The 25108-nt window shown below is 38.2% G+C and overlaps 1 protein-coding gene across 2 annotated transcripts in view; it reads right to left on the bottom strand.

The window, feature by feature from the left end:
- Nucleotides 1–18408, bottom strand: part of NAB1 (NGFI-A binding protein 1) — a 324965-nt gene extending 306557 nt beyond the window's left edge. For both annotated transcript variants that reach the window (XM_044075187.1, XM_044075188.1), the window contains exon 1: nucleotides 17997–18408. The gene's annotated coding sequence lies outside the window, so the exon portion shown is untranslated. The remainder of the gene's footprint in view (nucleotides 1–17996) is intronic.
- Between the last annotated feature and the right edge of the window lie 6700 nt (nucleotides 18409–25108).

Below are 25108 nucleotides of genomic sequence, written 5' to 3'. Positions count from 1 at the left end.
CCTCAGAGTGAGTCTCCATACCTCCAACCTTATTCCCCCATCTTCTTGTTCAAGCCCTACTCCAACCACCACACCCAGTGACTTAGCAACTTCCCCAAGCAAGAAATGATACATGCACTTAACTGACGCAAATAATGCTGCAAGAGTAGTGCCTGGATTAAATGACATTGCATGGATATGCAAGCACAGCCATCTGTGTGCTCACCAAAACATCTGTTAGTGCTAACAAACAAGGATAAAAACTAACAATCTCACACTTCTGTCATAACCAAGGGTCACTGCTTTAACACCTGCCCTGGGATGAGACACCTTGCCTTTAGTCATCCAGTCCCACCCTTCCCAGGCTAGTCAACCAACCTTTGCTTGTTGAACTTTGCATGTCAGCAGATTAGTCAAGAGCAAAATCACCACAACAGTAAGCCAGCTTATCACTTAGTTTAGAAAATCACAACTGCATCTGACACGTTAGCGTACCCTACACTTGTCACATGTTAACTTATCAAGTCTGCATAAAGACCAATGGTAACAAAATTACTACAGAAGACCTTTTTGTCTTTCATACAGAATGGACTGCTCAACACTACAATAAATCAGTTTGTCAGATCTCAGTCAGGTGTGCTTGGTCTTCATTCACAGGTGCAGTCTCTTCAAATGAATTCTTTGACATGAACGACAATGAATGCTGGCTTTCAATAAAGTAAGCCAGAAAAAAGAATCAATGCTGCTGCATATCATCTTTGCTACTTTGCCCACACAACTAAATTCAAGTATTTTCCAAACAACAGCTGAATCAGCCCCCAAACCAAGTTTCCCTCTGCCCTTAACATCTGAAATATTTCTACACGATTGCATAAAATGTGTAACAACTAAACCTTGCACTGATCTTACCATATGAATGCATCAGCACTCAAGCACAGCCTTACTTCTCTGACAACAGTTCACAGCTAAGCTTACCTTAAGAAAATTGGATTTAATTACCAAGGTCCCTTGAAACAGTAACTTTGCATATTTAGTTTACGGAAATCATCCCTGAAAGTTGCATGCTGTGAGCTACACTCCTTGAGCAAAATCTGCTTAACCTTTCTTTGTATATAAAGGAATTCATCTTAATTAGCAGGTCCCGAATTCTACTTTTCTTCGTTTGAATTAGTACCCTCACAACCAAACAATCCATCTTCTGCTATTTGTATTTAACATCTCCTTAGCTGCTACTCCGCAAGAGTTCTCCAACCTTAATGTCAATCTAGCACTGTTTTTACACCCTATATGTAGTACTGCGGTAGCGTTGTCGCCTCATAGCAAGACGTTGTCCCATTCGATTCTCCGCTAGAGCGTCTTCTGTGTGGAGGCATACGTGAATGGGGCGTGCCTTCGTTGAAGGTTGTGCGCCAGGGCTGGTAACCCAGTACGTAAAAATCCACTACCAATCATTAGCGGACCGGAGTTCCGCTGTGGCGACCCCTAACTGGGAAAAGCCGAAAGACACAAACAAACGTAGTACTCTTCAACCACCTCTATAACATTATCCAAAGTATATTTTTTCTAGAACATTATAGTGTGCTTGTTTACTATAAAGCATACCTCTCAACTTCTTACAGCAAGAAATCTACACAAAGCCACAAATAATGGGGGGAAAGCCCCCATAATAGGGACACTTTTAAATATTGCTCTTATAAACTTAGAAAGTTGACAGAGTAGCAGGGTTTTGCATTAGCATGAATTTTAATGAAGGATATGAAGTCCAAAACTAAATGCCTGCCATTATTTTCTGACTTCAGTCTTCAATGACTTGACAGCAATTTGCCCCAAAAAACACAATTTTATGAGAAACCGTCCAAAACATAGGAGTCAAAAATCTGGACGTTCTGCAAAAATCTAGACAGTTGAGAGGTGTGCTACAGATTCACTTTTTAGTCTGGATCAGTCATGTTAGGTTTATACATGTTGTACTACTGCAGTCTGAATTTCAAGTTGCATCTATTTTCTGACCTTCTAAACAGTACTCAGTTTGCTGCCTCCTACTGTTGTCATTTTTACCAAACCATCACTGGAAATGTGACCCATGTGACCCAGTCCACTCACTTGCTCAAAGTGTAAAACATAAAAACAAGCTCTGATAAGAAAGCCATAAAAGGATTTGTGCCTCAGCCAGCTAAGTGATATTTGATCAATACATTTACAGAAAGTGTTAGCTATCTGTTGTTAGCATTCTTAGAAATATAAAAGGAAATTCTGTGTTTTCTAAGATCAAGGCTAATTTCATACTAGGCTCTTCACTCGGCCTTCACGCCAGTGAGCATACACACTGCAGTTCACAGCTCTGCTAGTGAAAGCCAACTTGAGTTCATCAACTTGAAAAGACTCTGTGATCTCTACTGCAAACTTCCTATCTTGAAAGATTAACAGTGAACTACAGGACTACATAAAAGGATAGTATGACTTACTGATGTGGAACCCAATTCCAGTGGCGAGGGAAAATGTTGCATAACTGACAAGCAAGCTCGCCCAGATAAAAGAAATGGATAAAACCTAGGATTCCAGCTAAACAAATCCAAACAACCAAGAGAAAAATCAGACATCTAGTTAAAAAAAAAACTAAGCTGTTAGCGGCATTCCAAAGGAAAGTTGGAGTTTGTACATTTTCAAACTGTACCACTCTGCTTTGAACAGGCAAACAAACTGGGAGCAAGGAAGTAGTACATTTTAAAGCACCTCTTCTTGTTTGTTCTGCAGTACAACAGTTAAGCCTGAGATTGTACGACTTTAAAAGAAGAAAACAGCCTCAAAACACTGTGATTACTTGTTCTAGGTTTTCTAAAGAGATTACTCACGTCAACAGTACTCATGGAACACAAATACAGATTTTTAATTCGGTATCAATATTTTTGCAGATAGCGAACCTTAGTAACAGTCCCAAAAGATGCCATATTTCAAATATTATCACCACCTATGTTTGTGATCTGCATTTACAGTGGTAAGGCAAGATGCCACCTTTTCAAATGCTGTGGTCAGCCACACCCGAGATCTTTGTTTGCAGTGGTAAGACAAAAGTGCCACTGTCCACTCCTCATTATATCAGTGCAGGAGATAGATGACTATGACCTATTTAGTTTGTCCTGTGAACCACAGTTTTAATCTCCTCAGTCTACAAAGACACACAGTGTGACTCTTAATTATCACACTTAGGAAAAAAGCTCTGGTCACCCAAAATAAGCATTCGAACCTTGTAGCTCCTATACTTTCATAAAAATGACATACAGCGATACAAGAAAAACACATTCATCTTTCTGTATTTTGTCAGCAACAAACAACCCCAGTAATAATATTGAAAATTTCATGCACTGGATTTCATTTATTTGCTTCCTGAGAACAAAACAGAACATTGTAGAACTAGAATCTAAAAGAATAATTTTATGAGACAAAGTAATACCTACCAACCAAAACGAAAAATAAAACAACATCTACCATCAGGAATTACTTATTCAGAATTACCTACTGACAAACCTTACACCACACCAGCAAAGGATTATTAATTTAAATGCTAGGCAGAAAATCTTCCATGTAGCAAATAAACAAACTCCAGAAGAAGCATTTCTCTTATTTAGGCCAGCGACTAAAAAGTTTCACTTTTTCTTCCTTTTTTTCACTTATATATTGGTTAAACATATGAAAATAAGGACTACTGCAATGCTGGCTATGAGTCTAAACAAGATATCAGGATGGGGTCAATTTTATATATGTGGGTGTATCTGCACATGTATATGCACGCCTGAATATTATGCAAACATACATACACCTAATACAGATGTACTACAGATGGTCGAATACATGGAAAGTCGATTATGAACACAAAGTCGAAAACACAGTCTACAAGAACGAACCATAGTGCATACAAAATTTCAAAATAAAAAACAAATCACAGAAGATATTTACACAAGAAACAAGCCCCCCCCCCCCCGCGCTAATTACATATATTAACTTCATGATTGCACAGTATCGGGCTAGGGGCATACTTCCCCAACCCCAAGAGCTGTACGATTGTAAACACCTGTCAAATATCTGCTTAGTCGACCACATACTCAAATGACAAACTCATATTACATATATAACATACATACATATATCTATGAACACACAATTGTTTTTATAGACACACACACACACTCACATACATAAATATAGACACACACTTGTATAAAATACAAACATATGTACACATCCATAAATATATACATACCAAACAGACAAACATCAGTACATTCTCAAACACTTGCGCATATTACATATGAAATACACAAGGGGTCGATACATGACAGATGTTATATTGCTGGATTAGGAATGGACAACATTAACCAACTGTCTACTAAGAAAGATATTAGGTAGTTTGCATAAAGTTTTTTTAATACCGTCTCAAGTGGTTTTCACCTCTTGTTCTGAAGCATTTTTTAACTTTTTGTTTTCAGTACAGACAGTTCATTTTTTTGCTGTAGTTCAGTAGTGTAGTGAGGATTATGCTAGGATTTCTTACTTTTGTTTTGGTAGAACCTATGTAAACATCTACTCAGTACAGCTATGTCTGATTACTTGCACTGTTTGCAGCGCTGGGACGAACCTGAAAATCATTCAGAGATCGGCATTCTTCTCCAGTTAAGAAAGAAAACTAAAAAAAAATAAACAAACACCAAGAGTGCAGAAAAATGTATGTGCCCATGGGGAGCCTTAAGCCCCTGTCACATATGCTGCATCCTAGCCAGGTTTCAGGAAATGAAGCTACTAATGATAGAAACTAAGCGCTCAGGCATACATAATGCTGAATGACTTCACAAGCACATTTCTTGCCACACAGAGTTGGTAAATGAACATAATCAGTCCAGTAGGACCAGCAGTACTTTCATCCACCCCCATTCCTGATCACTGTTTCGCCATGCAGCAGCCTTTCCTGATATGTCAGGTTATCTGCCACATAAAAGACAAATCATGCCCCCCCCCCCCCCCACAATCTGCCTAATTCCCATTTACGTATTAATAAAGCTTCAAATTGCAGCTAGCAGCTCCAGCAGTAAGAGCTAACCACCTCCAATGTGAACCCGGAACAATTTGGCGTCTGCACTTCCACAGTGCTGTTGACAATCAAAGTTCATCACCACCAGCTTGTATCCACCCAAAGCTGGCAACAGCTCTACTTACACTGCCAGAGTCAAGCCAATGAATGTGTAGTCACAAATGTGTACTGAGCACAATATATGGCCATAACTTCAACAGGCAGATGAAGAAAGCTGTACTGCACAAAAAGTAAAATGATTTGGACAATGCAAAGATACAACTTGATCTAGCAGCACTGACAGAAAGCAATAGCACAGAGGGCTATATATTCAGGTGTGTACTAGGCTACAAATCACTACAGAATTATGGTACCTTGGTAAGTGTAAGTAGGGCATGGGAAGTGAAACATTTACAAGCAGGGGCTTGGGAGATGAACAATTTACAGGCTGCCTGTGCCCATTAGATACACAGGTGCCAAACCAGGGATGAATTTTCAGTTCCCCATCCAATTGTCCAAGGTAAACTTGAATTGGGTAGGGAAGAACTCTGCTTCACATGGATGGGGAGCCTGTTCCAGAGAAGGGGTAGTCACTGGTATACATACCTAGTTATATCACAGGCAAGGTTTAATTCTTTAGAATGGGTAATTCTGCTGCTGTTTGTTTTATGGATATGCAGGAAGTCCACCAGAGTGGTGTCTGACAATGCCTTGTATGCCTGGCATAGACCTCCCCTCATCAGCCTGTAGGACACAGAGTACAGAGATAGGGCTTTGAAGCTGTGTGCACAGGACATGTTACTTACACCCTGTGTTCTTTTACTGACAAACCTCTGTGGACATTCCAACTGCCATATGTGCCAGGATAAGTAATACCAAAGGGGGCAGTGCACTCAATGACAGGCCTGTTGAATGCTGAATATGGATGCCTTTCTGAAGAATAACATTATGCATTTCTTGGCATTCAGCTTTATTCCATGGCTCTGACACAAGTTATACATCTGTGTCAGCCCTTCCTGGAGAACATTAGTGTCACTGGGGGATTCTATGACTGTTACTAATTTGCCATCATCTGCAAATTTGGTCAGCCATTGGGCCATGATGTTGACCTTGACTTCAGAGAAGTAAATGCCAAAAAGAAGCAGTCCCAGGACTGATCCCTGAGGGACTTCACTTGTGACGGACCTCTTTATAGATGTGGACTCCCCAATTCTAATTTCCTGGGCCTTATTTGTGAGCAAGCTAGCTATGCAATGGGTGACATAAGGGTTTATATTTAACCTCTTGAGTTTATCAACAATGTCAAAAAGGGGTATAGTGTCAAAGGCCTTGACCAGGTCAAGGTAGGCAGTGTGAACCATTTTGCCTTCATCCATTGCTTCTGTGACCTTCTCAAAGACGTCCACCAGATTGAGTAGGCATGACGTCCCCTTGACTAAACCAAATTGGGTTGGGTCCAGTATCTGGAGGTTTATTTTGTCATTACTGATCATTTCCATGACAATTCTTCAATAGCTTTGCATATGAGACTATGGATCTGTAGTTTCTAGGGTTTGTAAATGGCCCACCTTTGTGCAGAGTGATGACTGTTGCTGTTCTCCATTTGTGAGGCATGAAGCTTGTTTGGAGGCTACAGTTAAATAGTAATTCCAGAGGGCCTGAAAGGTCGTATTTCATGCTATTTAGAAAATATCCAGGGATATTGTCTGGGACCATTGATGCAGTGTTCTTGGCCTTGGAAAAAGCATTAAGGACCTGTTCCCTAGTAATAGTAGGGGGAGTTATATTTGATGGTGTTTCCTGAGGAGAGGATCAATGAGGGGGAGAGAGGGGTAAAGTTAGAGAAGAGTTGGTCTGGAGGTAGGCTTGCTTTATCTTCTGGCTCAGTATAGGTGGCTTCACTGCCTTTGAAGTTGCTGACATAGCTAAAGAATGCCTTGTGGTTGTCCTTGGCCTGGGAGACCACATTTACCTCAAAATTAGCTTTGGTAGACTATTTGTCCTCAGTTTTTATCCTGCTGGGTGCTATACCTCCTAATGTTTGCCATGATTTTCTTCCTGCTGTTATACAGCCTATTGATTTTGTGGTTCACCAGTGTCGCTTGTTTTTTTGAGTTATTTTTCCTGTTGGGTACAGCTGCCTCTATGTCGCTATTAACATGCTTGTATAGGGTTTCTGTGAACAGTTCTGCATAGGCAGCAGTGCTCTCAGGGTTTATGGGGGCTTCAAATTTGGCAAGCTTATCCCGTAATAGTAAGAAGTTAGCCCTGGAGTTGTTCATGAGCATTCCAGGGTTAGCTGGGGTTCCAGGTTTTATTTGCACTTCAAAGTAGACCGTTTTGTGATCTGACCTTACCAGAGAGGACATTACACTAGGGAGTGTGCAGCGCTTTCCCATATTAGTGATGACCAGCTCTAGAATGTTTGCACCCCTGGTCAGCATACTGACAATCTGGTCCAGGGAGTTTGTATTTACAAAATCCAGGAATCTTTGTGACTGCACATTTGGTATAATGTATGATTTTCAGTTAATAGTGGGGCGATTAAATAACTCATGAATACGGTATTGGGATGGATAGTGACTGTTTCCAGTAAGCCTAAATATGGATCATGGGTTTCCTGGGTCATAGAGGGGGACCTACAGCTTGCAAAGGCAATGGTATGAGATTTTGCCTGTGGTGAACTGAATGTAGAGAAGCTCAAGTGCACCATTCTGTTTGACCAGCCTTGACGTATATTTATTTCTGATATAAAATTAAGACACCTCCACCTTTAGTATCAGTCTGTGTAATAGCTGGTTCTGCCACTGTGCTCTCCACAAGTTTAAACCATGTCTCAGTTACTACACAGGTGTCAGTATTCACTAGGAAGAAGAGAGCTTGTAGGGAGTGGAGTTTCGTTTAAACTCCTAGCACTGAGCAGTAACACCTTTCACCTTTAGATTTTCTTGGTTTTGATTTGCTATGTCAGAAGTACTTTCAGTTTGGCATTGCATAAAAAAGTCACTGTGGGGAAGGACAATGTTTCAGCTAGTATTTCAAAGTCTAGAGGGGAGAGGTGCAGACCATCCTTGGCAAAGCGCATGATCTGTTGACCATCTCTTTCCATGCTGAAAAATACTGCACCCATTAGAAAGCCACCAGAAACTAAGCCATTATTACAGTTCGTCATCTTCTGTTCATATTATGGCACCGTCCTTGAAGAAGGTAAAATGTTGCTCAATGTTAGGCTCACACCAGCCTGCAGCACATATTCTGAGAGTTTCAGGATATTCTTCTTCATATAGCCATATAGTTAATACCCTAAGAGTTGTAGTGTACACTAAGCCATTAGATATGAAAGCGGGAGGAACTCTGAAGTAATCTGGTAATCACGGCTTAACCATACTAGACTAGTACCCGCTATGATGCTAACTATGGAGCTTTGCTAAGAGGGCCTCTGCTCAAAAGTGGCTGTTGCATAGTTGGACTGCCCCAGGTAACAAATATAAACAAGTACAATTTTCTGTCCCAAAACAGATGCCCAGATTGTTAGTGTAACACTAAAGTAATGTGCAGATTTTTAAATACAGCCTGCAAGGAATAAGGGCCAGTGACCTCCCTGGAACAATGTATGGGTTAGCAGTTTACAAACTTATGCATCCGCCGCAATATCCAAGCAAGCTTGCTCCGTGCAGTTTTTCAAAATGCAGTGAGAACATGCTTAATGGTGAAATTACATGTAAGTTCCAATTACACAGTAAACAGACAACGAGCGAGGTCAAGTGAACACTGACCATAGACAAGGAACAAGACAGAGCAACAGTGGTGATAAAATAAGGGTGACATTTGCAATATCAGGACGGAAAGGTAATGCTGTTATAAACTGCACTGCCAACCCAGCTGCATCTAACTAGGCACAGAGCGAATACCCAGTACTGTTGCATTTCACAACTTCCAGTGCAAGTCACAGCATGCAAAGGCACATCTAACCATACATCACACTGCTTCTTTGATAACAAATGTATCAGCTTCAGCAATTAAAGCAAAAAGATATACACAGCAAAAAATGCACTAATCTGGTTTGCTTTAGGGAAATGTTATTATAAATTCATGCCGCTCAACAACTGCTAAATGCTTATACTATATAATGTTTATTTAAAAGTCTTATCAAAATTATCTCAATCAGCTCTAGTTATATGATAAAATTACCTGCTTCAGTTTTAGTGTCAGTTTAAAACATTATTTGTGTGCCTAGGAAGAGTATATTTCTAATATATCTGAAACTGCCTTGGGTCTGTTTGATGATGGCACATATAAAGCATTTATAATCCTATTCAACATGTTTTTTTTTTTTTTATTTTGCTAGCATACATTTTTCAGTTAGTACTGGTGAATGTACTTTGGTAAAACAACTATTTCAGGAAAGGAAACAAGTTTGATGTTTGATTTTAATTATCTGTTCTACCCAAAACTGCCTAAACATTCATTCACTCATGTTTTCGCCAATACCAGCTTTATCCATTTCAAGGATGGGGGAGCCAGGGCACATCTGGACAAAAGGAAGAGAAAGTAATCCTGGATTGGATGTCAGTCTATTACAAGCCACACGTACACGCACGCGGACACACACACACACACACACACACACACACACACTGACCTGGAAGCACCCATGAGAAGATATCACAGCCAGGAACTGAAATGTGACCAAAAATGGAGAACCTAGCACTCAGGCAGCAAAACTAACCACTGTGCTGTTCTCAATACCTACGCAAATACACTTACGATCATACAATATGTACCCAATTCTCACTAGGATATCATTATTAAATGTATTGGAAGCATTTTGTAATTGGTTTAGGTCGTGGACAAAGTTACTAGATGCAGGTTTATACCTACGTTTAGGATTCATATTTATTTATTTTACAATGATTACTAACTTGTTTGGTACGTTTTGATTATGTCAAGCAACGGCATTCACAAACTACCTATGTTCGTTACTGCATCTTCACGAAAAGGAACAAATGGTTAATACTGAAAATAAAAAAAGACTTTATTAAAAAGTAAACAAGCAGCCACAACAGATGATCATCTGCACCTCCATTAATGATTTACTTACTGCCACAGCACAATACTAACATTTAATGGACTACATAAATCCATTTATTTTGGTTGTTAAGCAGGTACACCTACTAAATACAAGTGCCTCATTTAAGGGCAACCAGAAGCACAGTATTGTTAGCAGACCTGTTTATTCACAATGTTTGCAAATGGCAATCAAAGAATCAAACAGAGGACTACAAGCCCTCACAGTCAACTCTTTCTGCAACATAATGCAAGTCTAAAAATATCCATCCTTTACAACTCTTCATTTGGTGAGTACCTAAAAATCAGAACCACACCAAACTCTGGCGTATGCATAATCAGGGTGAGGATATGCATTTCCAAAACTGCACTCCAGCGTAACTCAACACACGGATGCCAGCATAAAAATCTAAATTAAAGTGCAACAGCTGAAAAAGATGCATGTACTTCTTTTTCTCCACAAACTGTATGCACTACATATGTTTTAATAAACAGCAAGTTAACAGACAATGCAGGGCATCAGTTACCTAGCAAAAATCACTCCACTGGGAAAAAAAGCGCTCACCTGAACAAAAAACTTGATTTTGGTAGCCCAGTAACAGCCCAGCTTTTGCATTTGCCATGAACAGAATTACAAATATAAGCTAGTATTTTCTGTCGTAAATCAAAACAATGAAACAGCCAGATATGACTACTAAAAGTCCAAACTAAACCACAGTGAGTTCTACAGATGACAGGAAAGTACTGAATAAACTGCCAAGCACAAAACTAGTCATCCAGTAAAACTGATGAAAGAAAGACTCTAGTACAGAATTAAATATACACTTAACTGCACATTATATGACTTAGGAAACCATGACAAAAATAAATAACAAAAGACCTTTCTCTATAAAAGGAGCTTATGAACGTTTTTGAAAATAAAAACAAATACAGATCAGTGTTCCTTGAGCACCTACCATATTGCCCAAGATGTAGTTAACAGACAAGATGATCTCATTATCAGAAAACAGAAATATAAACAGATTTTGCCCTTTCCTCATTTAAATGACTTCACTGTTACTATGAAACAATAGACAGTCAGAGCAACAAGTTTCCAAGGACTAACACCCACCACTCATAATATGAGACCAGTATTATTTTAAAAAGGATACTCTTCCAGGGAAACACAACAGGTATTGAAACTAAACGTATGGATAACAGTTTGTGGGAGTCTGACTTTTCAAAAAAAAAAAAAAGATAAAATAATGAAAAGGACAATTACCATCCGGCTTTCAAAGAACCACAGTAGGATATAAATAAAAATCGGACCTGCCCAAAGATGATGGCTTGCTTTATCCAGATTCCGTCCCCAGCTGACAACAGCAGTGAAGGAACAAGTCGGCCAAAAAGATGGAGGGGGCTTGATGGGCATGAGGGATGAGCCAAAGACAAGAATTAAACAGAAAACCCAACTGCAGTTTCAGATAATCGCAGAAAAAAAGGCCCAGTGGCACTACTAAATACGGCCAGCTGCTCTCCCCAACCCCCAAAACTGAAACACTTTACCCCCACATCAAATAACTGTCTAAAAGTCATGTACATGAAACCTAAAACAAAGGGTCCAAAAGTCACAAAAATTTACCAAGAAACAAAATAACGTTGACATTGTGGTATGGAAACATATTAACAGTAGCGGAATTCACTCAGAATTTATCAACCAACACAGACGCTGCAGTGAAACTTATTTATTAAAACATGAAGCACTTTCATCCCACTGAAGACTTCTTCAAAATAAACCAATTGTGTACAGCAAACCGTTACATACTACTCTAAACCAAATTCGATTAACACACCTCTTAACAATCCAGTAATATCTTAAAGTTGAAAACACCCACTACATTCTTACCATACTAGAAAACCAACGTTAGTGAAAAAAAGAAACTTAAATAACCAACAGACTCAATCTTATAAAATCTTACCAATAAAAATTATTATTTATGTTATAATTCAACTGTACAAAGTTTCAGTACTGGTTAAATTGAAATGTGGTCATTCAGACCGGGGGGAGGGGGTAAAGGTGTTTAATTTAAACAGCCACAACAGTTCTAGCCTGTTTTACAATATTGGATGAAAGCACTTAATGTTTTACTAAATCACTTTCACCACAGGAGTCTATGTCGGTTGATAAATTCTGAGTGAATTCCGCTACTATTATATGCTTCCATACCACACTGTCATCTTTATTTTGTTTATATTTATATGAAGCCTGCAACCTGGCACAGTAAAGAATCCATGTGCCCAAGTTACCAGCCATCCCTGAATCCCGGACAGCCATTTTCAGGACAAAAGCCAACACAGTGTGTGTGTGTGCGCACAGACATACACACACACACACACACTCCCTCCTAGAAACAACTGCTTCAGAGTAACAGCAGTAGTTATCTTTCCTCTTTCTCCCACAAGTGGGTCTTCAAAACTGGCAAATTATGGCAAAAAGAAGACAATGGATAATTCGACACAGCTCACACAGGTAAACATCTTTCCCTGACCACGAATACTGCAGCAGAATTCTCAGCAGATGAAGGATAGATTTTCTTTAAAGAAACATCACCAACAACTACAGCAGTTCTTCATTGTTTAAACCCTAAACACCTTCACTGAATCAGTACTTTTTTTTTTTTTTTTTTTACAGAATTAGCAACTTGACCGAGTTCTTTCTGTTCTATTACAAAGTAAATTACTGCTCATTGAAAGCTGTTTGTGACTTACCCCACAACATTTACTTCTTTTATATTTACTCTAACTTCACAAAGAAGAAAAATAAATTACATATATAACCCACGAAACAAACTAAAATTCATTACTGAGTTATAAAAAAGGCTATCTACATTTTTTAAACTTAAAAATAAAATTAACCATTTTAAGAACTACAATAAAGCATTGAAGGTATACAGATATTACTGCATGTTTTGGGGTTTTAGGTACCACATTTACATTTCCTTCCTCAGCAATGTTCATAGATGTATGGTACTATCCATGGAATATACACATACACACACAAATGTTGTACTGCTCACCTTCAACAGGACCAAAGGGAGACCACAAGTTCTTACACACAGGAATGCCAGTCTGTCAGTTTAGAAGACAAGGATTATTGCTGCACACCAACAATCTTTATTCTACAATGCTATGTAAGAATCGCTCCGTCTCTGTTTGCACACTGTGTGACTCACTTAACTAGAGCTCTTGACTCATACCCAATTGAAGGCACTTGTGCCTAGTCTACTAATCTAGTTAAACAAAAATGAAATCTGTTCCATCCACATAAAATATCAGCCACATTAACCATGTATTCCTTTCCCAGTAAGAAAATATAAGACAAACGTTTACATTTTTCTACAGAGAAAACAGAACACAACAAAAAATTCTTGATATGGTGGTTAAAAAAAGTCAAGAAATCTAAATGGGAAATGGAATGTCTAAAAAGCAGACCAAGTTCAATTTAGCAATGAAAATCAAGAAGTAGAAATATTGATTATCTTGAAATAGGATTTTATCCATCAGCAGTAAAGAAACTAGTTGAAAAGGAAGCCACTTTATGCAACTGAAGCGCAATGGTAAGTGATTTATAATACACACCCAGGATGGCATTTGTATAATTATTTACACATCACTCCCAGTGTGACAATTAAAAGATACAAAAGTTTTACTTCCAGCTACCAAGACAGAAGAGCAAATTAATGCAGCTACAAAAAAGCAAGGCATCTCTGTGCAGCAGATCTCTAGTGAAATAAATGGCAAAAGTGTCATTAGTATGACGCAGAAAAATTAAAACAATGCAGAATGATGGCTCACTTGTCAAGATCCCTACCTTACTGACCTAGAGTTCAATCCTAGCCTCAGATCAATGGCCATGTCGAATTGGCATATTCTTCCTGACCACCACATTGCCATTCTCTGGACATTCTGGTTTCCTACCAAACAGTATATGGTGCTCGAAGGGCTACACTAAAATTATCCAAACATAAAAATCACATCACATAAATAGCTTATGAGTGCTTAAAAGAAGTGCAGAAACAGCTTGTGCATTTCATTTATTGTAAGTCAGTAATCTTACTGTTTATTTTTCTATATCCCTTGCTAAGAGTTACTCATATTTCAATTTGAGGTTTGAGCAAGTATCCCAATAACTGCCAAGGCATATCAAACAAGGCTTAAAATTAGATGAAACACTAAGAACAACCTACTTTATATCCCATTTATTGGGGTGTGCCTTGCAAATACTCATTTGAACACAGAAAACATCCAAAGACAAGTTCAATACAGTAGTAAGGTGGTGCTGTGCCTTCTAAGCAGGAAATAGAAAAAGTATGTAGCTCTTACACAGACCTTAAAAGTGAACAGCCGCTGCAGTCAGGTTTCAACTATCCACACAGCACCTCCTTTACAAAGACCTGCATACAATCAGCTCACCTCTGTCAGACAAGGATATCATGTACATATTGAACTGCAACAGGCCATAAGCATCCCCCAAACTTTTCCACAAATCCTTTTTATTGTTTTCACTCGTGTTACACTGCTGGTTTGTTATGCAGAATGCCAAACCAAAACAAAAGCTACAGAAAATGTAATCTCTTTAAAGGGGACAGCTGAAAAGATTCAGCCTCAAAAACTAAAGGAAAGAAAGAAAGAAAAAATAAATATACAAGACAAGAAAAAAGTGAAAAAGGAGTTGAATGCTCTGGTGTGTTTAACACTGACTGCTGGTTGTAGGAAGAGGAGAGATAAGTTGTATGGAAAGGCCACCAATACCAAAAACAATTGTCCATTAGTCCATCTACTGGACAAACAAGAAAGGAGAAAAAAGTAATCAAAACTGCATTAATATGATGGCAGCTGTGCACAGGCAGCAGGGTGACATGAAATGTAACTGGGTACATGCATCAGAACTGGGCTGGCAGAACATTAAACCACACAAGTGGTAGATTCACCCACTTCGCCAACTCAGATGAGGCCAGATTCGATATTGGCACACAAACTTCTACTGCTCCAATAATTCTGCAATCAGGAAACCACTGCTTCAGTGGCACATCATCCATTGGTACTGTAAACTTTAGGGAAGGACAGATGTCCTTAACTTCTATTCCTCTCCACTGGTCCGCCAAATAACCTGTAACCATTACTCATTCCAAGCTGCAAGCAACAAAGTACTATGAGCCTAGGATAATCACATTGTGCTCAGTGATTAAGGGTTGCATGTTTACTCTCGTGCTGACAGACTACAAATATTTATAATTCAGGAGCAGCTCAGCAAGTGTCCCAACTGCACTCTTCCTCCTAAGGTGTCACAATGGATCAAACAAAATACCGTCAACCTAGACTGAACTTTTGCAGAAACACAGACAATTACCATAAAGCATATTACAATTTGTGAGACTACACATTCATTCTAGACTTTGTGACTTTCTGCATACACACAAAATTTTGCAGTTAAAAGCCATGTCCATTTACACAATCCTGTATGTTTATACGTCACTCACGCTCTCCCCATTCACAATGGAAAGACACAACCCATAGATTCCTAAATGCATAATAAGATGTGCAAATATGCAAACATAACAGTGCATTAAATGCAGCCCATTTCCATGTTAAAAAGGCTTCACAAGATCTTTAAAGACAACACAAAGTTAAAAAAGGGCAATAAAATAACCATCTGCTGTCAAAAAGCTAATGTATGAATGATCAGTGCCTGCAAACACAGCAATGTTTAACATAATGTTACTGAACTTTCCATTTGAGGAGTTTACACTGTGTAGTAGTTCTTAAATTAACAAACTCAAATTGATAAATCATATATGTGGGGGGGTGAGATTATGTAACAAACAATATGCAGTGGAGGAGGTTATGAAAGTCTGGACTATACCAGTTAAGCATTAGCAGCTCAGTTTGGGTAAATAAACAGTAAAACACAACAAATAACTCCAAAACACCAGTTAGGCATATTCTCTTCAAATACCTGCAACATAAACTACAAATGGAATAGATGTCAGGTATAGCCACTGATTGAATTCCTATATGCAGGGGTGCCACAATTGTCTTGTACGAATACGGTGCAACATTTTTACAGATACAACAGTTCTGTGAATTTATTCAAATATGGAGTATGCACTCAGATTTCAGCTACAGCTGTCTTGAAGCTTCACCTGGAGTTACTAAGTGAGAATTTTTGGGCTCCACCATTGTCATGTCCTCCAATTTTCCCTCAGAACCCCTCTTACTACTCTATGGACTACATCACAATCCCTTTACTACTCACCTTCAAAACACTACCCACTCCGATCAACTTGTTTGTTGCGATACAATTAGCTACCCACACTGGAAGCCTTGTTAATAGTCTTTGTACAGTGTACCTGTCTGAAGTATCACATCCATCATAATGTTGAGTCACTGCTGCCAGTGAACCAATATGCCCTTTGTCTTTTCAAGGACATAAATGAAAACTAGAAATTCAGAATGAGAACATGTAGGAGAGGAAACATATTCTGCCCATTAACTAATGTACAAGAATCATTTTACTTTTACCAGTCTCCAGTACTGACACGAATCTGCTGATCCATTCCATTTTTTTTTTACAGATCTGCAAGTTAGCAGCAAAAGAATAAACATCATGAGACACATAACTGAAAAATAAATATTTCCAGCACTTGAATTTAACAGAGAAACAAAACCTTTGGAAGCCCTTAACTTATATGTACTGGCATTCTGTAGATACGGGTTGGTTATTCTTGAGTCCTGCACTGTACAGAGGAAAAACAGAAACTCTCACCATTGTTTTAATTTTCTAACTAGGGAGTAGAAGGCAACTACAAGTTCCTGCTCCTGCAAGTGTCACATTCAAATAAATTTCTAAGAATGAACCAAACTGCAAGCTGATTAAGACCTTGACTTTGTATTTTGTTTCAAGGTCCATTAACAGCTTCCTTTGCTAGCTTCAAGGTTGTGCGGCTAGGATAGCAGGTACTGATGGGGTGAGACAGCATTGCACTGAAATGAGACTAGACAACGTTAAGACACTGCCTGAAAAACACCATGAATAATCATGTGGTGTGTCACAGCCACTCAGTTTATTGCCTTCTGGCAAGCCATTTTATAACATTCTTACAATTCTTGGAGAGAAATGGTAAACAAAAAAAAAAAATGCAGAATTCTGTTTAAACTTTGCTTCATGGTTGCACATTTATAGGTACCTGGACTCCAACTACACATCACCGTTTGCACAACAAATGACAATCCTGTCTGCAACCACGAATAAATCAAAATGACATACTATACTCTTCATAGTTTTTTTCTTGTAAATGTTACTTTAAAGCAAAATAAATTATGGTTTTACTACTTTAACAATATTAAACCTCAAAAATAAGACAGATATCGTAAAGGTTGTGTACTGTTACAAATAAAATTAATGCAAAATGTATGGGCAAACTGATCATAAAAAAATAAACATTTTATGGTAAAAAAACTACCACAGCCCTCCAAACTGATGACAATACAGTACAATAAAAATTATCTGCTTCCCACAAAAAAGAAAAAAAAAATTTCTCTCAAACCTATATCGCAGTAGCTAAATAAAAAATAAACGGTTAGTTTACAACTACTTTTAGGCTTCAGTTAAACGCCTACTCTACAGTCTTTTTTCACACTGGATTTCTCTGGGAAACACCCACACACATGCACGAAATCCACCCTCTCCTTCCGGCACAAAGCAGGAATAAACTCATTAGAGCAAGAGGACCAGGAATAAGCATTGCGAGAGAAAAAAAAAAAAACATACAATCATCCCGATCTGCAGAGCACATAGCAACCAGCCCACACCTAACGCAAGCACAGCGAGAAGACTTTTGATACTTACTCGGGTTATGTGCACCAGTCTTATTAACTGCGTTTTACGTTCCTCAGTAACGGCAGTTTCTGCAGGAGGGTATAATCGTCAAGAGTTAAGTCCAAAGTTGTTGCAAGCTCTTTTTTGAGTTGCTACACTACCAGGCTAAGAAAGCAATGACTAAGGAAGTACTAGGGACAACCGCTGTATCAAGATATTAACCACCCGATCAGAGACTCAAACTTCTAACTAGTGTCGGACTACCGTAAAGAACCGTATGCGTACACAGACTAGTCCATACAGATTATGCATGCCTCAGAACCAGTATTACCAGAGCAGCACCAAGAGCAGCAAACCCCACCCCGTGGCGTCACGAGAGGCTGCCCTTGCTAGCGACGTTGCAGGCACGTGGACATGCATCGGCTGCTTCGTCGCTACCACTGCGGAGTGGAAGCTACAGTCTGCTACCTCACCTACAGGTTTGGTGGCCAGCAGCCCCTAACCGAACTGTAGCAGCCATCCCACACATTGACATCATTGGGACCTCCTTCAGACTAGGTGCCCTTTCTGAAAAAGGGAACCCCGCCTAATTTGAATCGATAGAAAATGTCATTCTTGCAAACTTGCTAGAATATAGTAGAGGAGGCAAACCATACACTTAGTGGTAGTTTTTTAATACGCGTGTGTAATATAACTGATGTTGAGTAGGACACCTATGCAAAACAACCCACAGCTGACAGGAGTGACATTTCTGGTGTTTGTAGGTTGCAGTTCCCCTTTCTTGTCATTTTGCTTAATAAAAATTAAAGTGGGTGGAGGAGATTTTGCAACCTTCAGCAATCTGTTGAAAAGGGTATACAATCCCTCATTAGACTGAAATTAAACTCGCGCATTTTTGAAATTACAGAAATGCATGTCAACAGAGCTAATGTTTAAACATAGTGATATACAATTATATATTTCATACACGTACACACACATATATACACGTTTTGTACACATATATATTGTATAGACTACTAGAACTGGTATTAAGTCAATCACCATCAAAGTCAAAATCAGCTTTACATGCTGTTTAGGAACACTTAGTACAACCTGTCTGGTTTCATTTAAACAGCGTCAGTCAAACAAAGCACCATTATTAGAATACGGTTTTCCACAGTCTACAGGTGTCCAACTTTTCATGTCACAATCTAGACCTGCAGAAAAAATGATTTATTTATTTAAAATAAATAAATAAATAAATAATAATAATAATAAAAAAAAAAATCTGAGCTGAAGCCTGGAGGTAAGACTACATATTTTGTATTTTATTGATTTGATTGATGTAGGGATTCCCAAAGTATGACTGGAAAGTTGCTGGTCCTTGCTGATGTAGTTAATGCCATCTGTATTTCTCTTACAGCATTTTCTGCAGAAGAAATAAAACTGAGGAAAAAAGAGGAAATGATGTCAGGTAACTTAATTGCAGTGCTCCTTTTCAGAGTTTACTGTAAAATCCACTCATAAACTGTGTGCCATTAGACCACACAACCTACACTTGCCAGATGTGTGACTGAGCAACTTGTTTATCCAGATGTTGTTCCCAGGTAGCCACTAAAAGGAGCACTTGTTTTCCAGTGGGTTTATCAGATTAGCAAATATGTATTTTTTTAGTGCTGTAGTTGATTAACACAATTCTTGTTCCAAAACTGCATCTCTGTAATGTTGTAGTTAATTAGCGTGATTATTCCTAAACTGCTTTTCTACTCAACCCAGTAGTTTCAGAGTTTACCCACTACCACATAATCTCAAGTTTCACTTGTGCTATCCCTTTAGTTACTTCTTCCAGTTCTTTGCCATGTTATCACACTCTTAAACTTTATAATGTTTAGTACTAGTTGTCATATATGAATAGTGTTGTACACATATTAGTGCACGGGGTCACTTGGGCAACTAGGCTTGTTGTATTATGCAACAGAGATAAAGTAAAATACATGCAATTTCCATTCTGTTCTAAAGTGTCTTTATTTTGTTATTTTTATATAAAAACAGCTGAAACTGTACAAAACACATTAGTTTTAAATCTCACCGATGATTGTAGGCTGGCTGAAAAATAAACAGTCTGTGTTTTAAAAGGGAAGAAGCAAACATGAAAATAGCACATCAGATGAAGTGGACTTCATGTTGGTACTTATATGAAAGCTGGTTATCTGAACAAGTAAAATTGACAAAACAACCATTTATGTGTATTATTTTGTATAAGCACTGTATTTCAAAATTAGAGCTTTGGATGTATAAAGATCACACTGCACTATATATGTACATAAGCTAATTCACACCACTCCTTGTAGGTTAATGTATAAACCTATACTGTGCCAGTAACCTAGATCATGACTAAAAAGGGTTTTGTACAAGTCGGCTACCTAGTTAACAAATTAAATAAATGTTTTATGTTATACACAGAATAATCCTTGAATATATGTAAAATAGGAAGAAAAGATGGCCAGCAACATGGGAGCTTTCTTAATTCTGCTACAGAAGACTGGTTAAGTTTTACCATACATATGGAACATTGTGAATGCCATAAACCTGAATTTAGAGTATGCATGCACTGACTGGGTGAGCCAATTAAGTAACGATTACTGTTAGTAAAAGGCATACTGAATTGCATCTCTAGGCAGTATATCTTAAAGCAAATACCAGACAGATGGTAATGAGGGGTCCATGGGTCTAGCAGAAGTGCCCAAGCCCCAGATGCTGAAATACCACTATCGCACAACCAGGGACAAGGGTATCCTGTAGCCTGCATGGTTAGTGACTAGCATTCAAACTCAAAAAGATTTTCCAATTAGGTGTGGCAGCCATGGGAAGAGACTGGAGCTACCACACATTGCTCGAACACAGAAGTCAAATTCAGGAAAAGTTAGTGCAACAGCCATGGGGATGGGAGTGGGAGGGGGGGCAGGAGTATGAATTAGAGTTTTAGGCAGTGATTGGAAGGTGCCTTTAAGTTTAGGGAGCAGGAAAGGAGTTTAGGATTATGGAGTGATTGGGAACTTTAAGGAAAAATTCATGTCAGCTCACCAAAGGTAGTTTTGGCAAATGCAAACATATAGAAAACCATTCAGCGAAAGTGCCTTCAACCAACATTAGATGACATTTCTTTAGCTCGGGGTAAGGCCCATTCTGCACTTCCACATAGGGAGAAACACCTGAACTTATATATATCAACTTCTTGGTCACATAGCAGTGGAGAAAAGGGTAAACTTCACAGTCAGTGAAAGTAGTTTCGGCAAACACATAAAGTTAAATGAAACTTCCTTGGTTGATTTGACATGCTCCCTTAAGGAGCAGGAAGGAATATTTAGGGTTAGGGAGTGATCAGGGACTTTAGGTTTAGAAAAGGAGAAGGGAGTTTTAGGTTTAGGGAGCAAGAATGGTGTTTTATGTTTAGGGAGCTGGAAGAGAGTTTTAGGGTCAGGGACTTTAGGTTTAAAGAGGGGCAGTGGAGTTTTAGGTTTTGAGAGCAATCAGAGAATTTAGAGTTAGGGAGGGGAGTGCCATGGTTAGGATTAAGGAACATGCGGGAGTTTTAGAGTTAAAATTAGTGTGCTGGTATAGTTCTGTAGTTCTATAGGGTTGGGTGGTGGAAGGGGTAAATAATTCTCTAAGATCAGGCTAATGGGAGTTAAAAAGCACTTGCCAATTAGACCCAAGGTCCATTTACATACTTTGAAAAACTGCATCAAGCAAAAAAGCTGAAAAAAAAAGCTAGAAAGAGCAATGAACAAGAAAATTCATGCTGACAAAGACGACAAGCTAGTTGACTATATGCATGAAGTATCAGTAAAATGGGCTACACTTTGCATAACCAAAATGATTTTCATAATTTTTTAAAATATTAAAATCACGTGCAGCTTGATTTTTGTTTACTCAAACAACTGATTAATAAATATGTAGTGCAATTTTGGATGGCAGTGCGTATGATTTCTTACAAGATAATAATTATAGAACTGCAAAGAAAGAAACAGTGAAATTATACACATAATAAAATTCAGAGGATTTAATAATGGCCAGTTATTACAATGCATTAACATAAAAGTGAATGTGCAAAAGTTTATGTATATAAATTTGGATATTAAATTAAGGTATAAAAGTAGAAAATGGACTGCAAAGAACCTAATATGCTGAAAATTTCAAACTCGAAAACACAATTACTTCAATAAAAATGCTGAAGTTCTCCAGGATAGTCTATAAAAATGCATACCTGTGCAGTAGCAATGACCTTTAATGTCAGTAAAAATATCACCATAAGACTTGGCAAAATATGTCATAAATTATAATTACAAAATAAGCAGTCAAGTCACAAAAATGACACAATTAATACAGATCCAGACACAATGCTAGACAACAATTTAAACTTTGACCTGGGTACGCCTAGCAAAGTCCGGAAAGCATACTCTGTAGCCCAGTTAATTTTAAAGGGTAATATCTTGTCACTCTGGGGAGATCACTGTACTTCTTAATGTCTCACTGATCCAAGACATTATTAAATACAGTGCTATGTTTGTAGCCTTCAAAACAAGCCACCTAAAATAAATTGATAAAGTACAATGATTGCTTACTAGAACAATCACAGAGTTGGAAAACTTGAACTATTCAGAACAACTTCAGGAACTGTCATTACATTATAGGAAACTTGAGATGATTTCTGTCTAGTATATAAAACAATGTTTGCTGCAGTTCTACCTGGAAGCCTGTGAATCAGCTGCACTGTTATGGGTGATAACATCAGACCAAGGAATCTAGTATTAAAAGCAAATATCAATAATACAAAAATTGACAGACACATTACCTGCATCTAAAGTTTCCCTGGATGTATGTGAATTTGGCAAAGGTTATTTCAACAAGTGTCATTGATATGAAGTAAAACTGCTGAAAACCACCTCCAGATAATCTAAGTCTCTCATAGGGGAGCTACAACTTCAAAGTTATATACACTAACTCCATGGCTGTACCAGTGAGGGAAAAATGTGCAAAGTTCATTAGTGGTCTCAGCAATTCTAGTTTGCATAAATGGCACTTACTGAAAGAAACAATGTAGAGCTCTGATGCTCATGCTTCTCCTTATCATGGTCAGTCTTAGCCATATATGATCAATGTGTTCTTCTAGGGCATCTTTTGGATAGGAGCACTTTTCTGAATGTTATTGCTTTATTATTTATGTAGAGAAAAGTTGGTGCCATTATTCAAAGTAGCCACAGCTGAAACATTCTGTGAGGAAGGTATTGCACATCCAACCACCCAATTTGCAGCTTTCCATTCCATCCTACGCAATCTCTAGACAATGAATCAAAGAACCTTTGATGCTCTCTGATTCATTGTCCAGATTGTGGGTGGGATGGCAAAGAGCAGAAAACTCACAAACTTTGAATGTAGGGTTGATGTGATAGCTATGGTGAAAATAGGAGTCAAAAGCTGGAAGCACTATAAGGATCTTCAAAGAAATGATGTGGTCAAGGTACAGCTCACCCATGATGGTCTGGATTGTAGAAGTAAATTTTTGTCTTTTTTCTTTTTCAAAGGAAATGAGACATTATGGGCAGTTGTCAGATTACTTTGGTGGACTAATGTACATTTGTATGAAACAAGTTTGATAACTTTGATATACTTGGCCACTGTGTGCTTGAATGAAACAGAATTGAAATAAATTACTGTGGCCATTATTATATTTTAATTTTATTACAGTCAGAAATTGGAGGTGTACACAGACAACAAAGTGTCTATAAATATAGAGTAGAGGGTCTGTCTGTGGATGAAAATAATTGACACTGCTATTGTTTTCTTGAGTTAAACAGCCATTAGTCTGGATTTGAAGGATAACTGTGCATTTGTTTAAAGTAAAATGGGACACCTTACTGTGTCTACTGTTTCTGTGAAAAAAAGTTGATATTCATTTCTTTGGACATTTTCTTTTATCTTGATTGGACATCTGAGGTGTACACAGTCAACAAAGTGGTTATAACTGCAGGTTTCAGGGGCTGTCTGTTGCTAAAAATGAAGGTATTAATGTGTGTTTGCATGTAGCAAGTTTAAATACCTTTCTATGGCTAATGTTTATGTGAAGTAAAGCTGAAATACATTATTGTGACCATTCATTTTTTTTATCAAAATCAAATATCCGAGGTGTATGCATTCAAACTCAAAGTTGAGGTATGGTGTTAAAGCATAACTATGGACCATTGACATAACACTATTAAAAAAACAGCAAAAAAAGTGTTGTGGTAAACAGTAAACCCGTACTTTAGTCTTTCCAATACTAAATTGATTGCCACAATGATGAGTGCTAACAACAAAAACTTCTTTTAATGAATTTTAATAAAACAGTGAGCACTTTCATCCCTGAATGTGGAACTTCCCCGGAATACTAAACACATAATTTCCTTTTATATTGCACTGTTAAAGGTACAGCATAATCCTTCTAACATAAAATCACACACCAATGAGAGTTACGTTTATTTTATTTTACATTTGTTGACCGTTCCACAGATCCTGTTTTAATGCAGGGAGAACATGCAAACTCCACACAGAAGGCACCCCAGCCGAGAATCGAACCAGAGAACCTCTTGCTGTGAGGCAACAGCATTGTTAAAAGATCTTGAGCACATATTCTTGGGCAGACAGTATGCCCCAGGTTTTAAGCGACATTAGTGGTAATATTTACAATGGATGGATGGAGTATAAAATATAATATTACTATGAGTGGACTCTATTGATAAGGATAATTCATTATGCAATGGAACAAGTATTTTGTCCACCACACAGTCACAATACAATAGAGCTCTAATTATTAAATATAATGAATGTACACAAAAAAAACTAAAAGCATAATAAACAGAAACTGGACTATCATAAGCACATGTTCAACTTTAATTAATATAACAGGAAGTAAGCCACTATTTGTGTTCATAGGATCATAGATCATAGGAGGTTACTAGGCTATTGGCCCTGAAGCCCTTATAAGCCTAGTCAAGAGTTTAGTCCATGTTTAGACAAGTCAGCACCCAGAGCTCCTGTCCAACAGGGACATAGGTGGAATCCCAGGAGTGTATTTTCTGTTTCCCATCCAGTTATCCAGGTTGCACTTAAAAAGGGAGGTT

This window comes from Protopterus annectens, chromosome 6.part0, assembly GCF_019279795.1.
Source record: "Protopterus annectens isolate FY-2018-M chromosome 6.part0, PAN1.0, whole genome shotgun sequence".
Lineage (NCBI taxonomy): Eukaryota > Metazoa > Chordata > Ceratodontiformes > Protopteridae > Protopterus > Protopterus annectens.
This window is presented reverse-complemented; position numbering and strand designations above follow the sequence as displayed.